General features: G+C 40.3%; 1 protein-coding gene across 2 annotated transcripts in view; it reads right to left on the reverse strand.

The window, feature by feature from the left end:
• LOC110458503 overlaps positions 1 to 4460 on the reverse strand; it is a 37533-nt gene that overhangs the window by 21555 nt on the left and 11518 nt on the right. The window lies entirely within an intron of this gene.

A 4460-nucleotide genomic window follows, 5' to 3' on the forward strand; every position in this document is an offset into this window, starting at 1 on the left:
CCAGTGCAACGAATAAAGCGCAGGTGTGATGTGCTCTCTCTTTCGAGTACGAGTAACTAGCCGTGCTGCAGTGTTCTGAACCATCTGCAGAAGACTAGTTAGTTTGTCAGATATGCCACAGAGCAGGGCGTTAGCATAATCCAACCGAGAGGTTACAAGTGAATGCACCAAAATCTTGCATGCATCTGTAGTTAGAAACTGCCGAATACAGCCGATGTTCCTGATCTGGTAGTAACAGGATTTGGCAATCGCGTTCACTTGTTTCTCCATGTTCAGAGAACTGTCAAAGTATACCCCTAGGTTTTTAACAGCTGGAACAGTCTCAGTAGTTCTGGAACCAACCTTGAGCTGGAGAGCCATTGTTTGCTGACACTTTGGGGAAAAGACGATTAGTTCCGTCTTTTCCTGATTAAGTTTAAGCATGTTAGCGTTCATCCAGATACTGATATCTGTTAGGCAAGCTTCCAGAATTTCTGAGACTGTATTCCAACTGTCCAGTGGTTTTATGACCATGTAAATTTGTGTGTCATCAGCATAGCAATGATAGCGATGGCTATGGCGACGACAAGTCTCTCCAATCGGTTTGGAGTACATACAATATTGTCGTGGTCCTCACACCGACCCCTGAGGAACCCCGAAATCTAGTACTTTGTCATGTGAGGTGGCAGATCCGATGGCAACATACTGTCGTCGTTCACTCAGGTATGACTGTATCCAGCATAGTGCGGTATCAGTCACTCCATAAGAGTATTCCAGACGTTTATAAAGTATGCCATGGTCGATGACGTCAAATGCAGCTGACAAGTCCAGCATGACAAGCACCGCTCTGCACTTGTTATCCAATGCAGAAGCTATATCACTATGTACACGTAGGAGGGCCGTCTCAGTAGAGTGTCCCATGCGGTAGGCCGATTGCATGTTGTCATGGAGACTGTTTGCATGGAGATGAACCTCTAAACGCCGGGACACAACCTTCTCCAAAATCTTAGACAGAAAAGGCAGATTTGAAACTGGGCGGTAATTTTTCAACTCCTCCTTGTCCATTCCAGGCTTTTTTAACAATGGTCTGACATGTGCCTTAAGCTTCTTGAAACATAATGGAACCTTTGACTCAACCAATGATTTATTCATGATTGCGGTAATCAAAGGAAGCAGTGCTTCAAGACATTGCTTTAATAGGTCTGTAGGCAGTGGATCAAAGCTCACAGGACTTGGATTGCGAGGTCATGATAATGTTGCGCAACTCGTCCTGGGTTGTTGGTGAGAGCTTTGTCAATGGTTCCCCATCAAATGCAATGTCAGCAGTCATGACAGAGATGTCAATGTCAGCAGAGGTGATCACTTCGGTAATATTTTTCCTGATTGAATCCGTGTGGAAGTATCGTTAATCACTGATCTTGCTTGCTCAGTCTTTTTCAGAATTACAGCTTGGTAGGATAATTTCACATTTCTCTCCAATTAGGTTTTTGGTGAGTCTAAAAAGTTGTTTTTTATCCTTGCCACATCCTTCGATTTTTTCCGAATAATAAGCCTTCTTTGACTGAAAGAGCAGTGAACCAACTAGCCGACATTGCTCTCTATAAATCAGTTGGTGAACGGTTAATTTGGTCCGTCGCCACTGTCTCTCTGCTTGTCTACGTTTCTGTTTTTCCACGCGGAGATTTTCATTATACCACGGGGCATTTGGTCTCACAGTTATCACCTTAGTTTGCAGAGGTGCGTGTTTCTCTATAAGGGCTTCTATACCAAATGTGTATGCTTCAACAAGATCATCAACCTTGCCTTCAGTAGATTGAAGGGCGGAACAAGACTGAATGTCATTGTCGAAATCTGGTATTGAAATTTCGCGGAATTTCCGGAAGCTCACCTCTTTCCTTGCACGAGCTGGCTTACTACAATTCAGTGTTGTGTGGACAGCAAGATGATCACCAGATTGGTTCCCCTTTACATCACTTAGACATGGATCAATCACTGAAATAGCTCCGTGAATGACTGAGTTATCTTCCCTCGTTATGACCACATCCAGTGTGTGACCATGGGTGTGTGTAGCTTCTGTCACATGCTGAATCAGACCCCTGGAATCTAGTAGACCAGAGAACTGGCGAGCATCGACATTAGATAGATCGTCTAAGTGGAAATTTAGATCACCCGTGATAATAATCTCTTGTGGTACAACAACTTGGTGGTCTAAAAAGGTAAACCATTCATCAAAAAACACTGTATTTCGGAAAGCATTCTGTTTAGATGGTGGAGGCCTGTAAATGATACACAATCTAAATTGTTTATCACCAGCAATGACAGAACAAGTCATGTGCTCAAAGTGTGTGTATACATCATCATGGCTGGAAGAGAGATGTCTCACACTTAGGCCTTTCTTAAACAGAACAGCCACCCCACCACCACGTTTGCCGAGTCTACAAGAATGTCAATGTCCTGAGATGTTACAAAATCCCCGATGGACAATGAATTTTCTTCACTGAACGACAGTTTACGGACACTAAATTAAGAGGAATAACTGACTTACAGTGACCAGCTATTATTGGCTTGATGACATGTAAATTCTCGAACGATACTGATGATGTCGGAATCCGTGTGGAAGTATCGTTACGAGAATGCACAAATGTGTCGATGCCCGATACTTCTGTAAGCGCAGTTTGGCCCTGCAAGAAAGGGTGCGAGACAGACAGACCATTTGTAGGGACCAAATGGATGAGGTTATCATAGTATTCAGGCCCAAGTGGGTAAAACCACTGGTTCCGTTTGATTTAACTCCGATAACGCTTGGTATTCGCCTAACAGCACCCTTTCCTGCCCGTGTCCCACGTCTAGTGCGCAAGTTTTTCTCCGAATTTGATGCCTTAAAGTCCTCTAAAAGATGTGTTGTAATATTATGACTCACTGGTCTAAGTGCCAGGAGAACAGATCTACTATATTTAAACATATATGAATGTACAACTTCTAGTATTTACAACATAAGAGAAACAAGAACAAACACAAAATAGCAGTACAATAGTACAAAATGTCAAAGAAGATATCTACCAAAAGTTGACACATTTGTGACGATATGTCTCTTACAAATCAAAAATATGACGATTCACATTTGTATTTAAAACTGTATTTATATATTAACTTTCCAGAAGAAAAACAATAATGTTTCACGGACAGATGATCGCATTTATATAAGCAAGAATGAACAAAAGCCGTGAGAGGATACCGAGATGGTTTAGATATGTCGGGCAAAAATCCAAGCCCAGATTGATTTTTTTTTTCTTTTGATTGTTTTTTTTTTTACCACAATGATAATTAAAGTTTTTGTATTATGTAAGTCAGATGTGAAAAGAATGTTTTAAAAAAGTACAAATATGAATGATAAATTTAGTTTACAGACGTCACTTCGTCACAACAAACAACAAAATGTAGACAACTCGCCCAGCGGTTAAAATTCTGTCCTTTGATACACAAAAATTAAAATCCAAAAATTAAGTCAAAGTTACAAATTCAAAAACTCTAATTATAGACGAGAATGATCTCAAACAATTTAAATGATATTAGCAAGAATGAACAAAAGCTAAGAAAGGATACCGAGATGGGTCAAATATATGGGGCAAAAATTGACGGTAAAACAAAGACGGCGTCTATCCAAGCCCAGAAAATAATTGACCACAAATGATTATTACGGCTCTTGTATAACTGCAAAAGCGTGAAATGTAAGTCAAATGTGAAAGAAATGTTAAATAAATACAAAAATACTTAACTAAAAAAGGTATGTTATATTAACTGACTAGAAATTCAGAATAACACCTGGACGAGTGTGCGTTTCTAGACAACTCGCCCAGCGGTTAAAGTTATGTCCTCTGATATACGAAATAAAAGCCAAAATTGACGACAAAGTTCCAATTTTAAAAGCTTTAATTATAGACGAGAATGATCTCGAACTATTCAAATGATAATATGGCAAACTTCAGTGTTGGTAAATAAGTATATTCGTGAAATACACAAAATTTGGCAAGAGCCTACGGGAGCAAGCCTTATCAGGCGCTAACCAACCAACACCCGTTGGGGAACCTCTATATATTCAACATCACAGAATTGTCCAGTTTATATTAAGGAGTTTCCACCCTTCGTAACACACATGTTTTTTCTTTTCGTATTTTCGTGTCGTCATTTCCGTATTGCGTATCGGGCATTCCATTACCGTGGTGTAAATTATAGTAACACCGGGTAAATAGTACACGTGCGTGACGATGATATGTCAACACCCGATATCGAGACTTAACTTGGAAATGTGTAAGCACACGTACTTCAGAAATAAAGCTTATGATACAAAGACATTAATTAACTCACGGGCAAACACTGACATATGATCAGACGACTTCCAAGAAGGTCGTATATGAGGCGCATGGAATGCAGACTGATGTGTTTTGTTTACCGACCTCACCTGTACGTATCACGTGCTAACA

The sequence above is a fragment of the Mizuhopecten yessoensis genome, unplaced genomic scaffold (genome assembly GCF_002113885.1).
Source record: "Mizuhopecten yessoensis strain PY_sf001 unplaced genomic scaffold, ASM211388v2 scaffold9621, whole genome shotgun sequence".
NCBI lineage: Eukaryota > Metazoa > Mollusca > Bivalvia > Pectinida > Pectinidae > Mizuhopecten > Mizuhopecten yessoensis.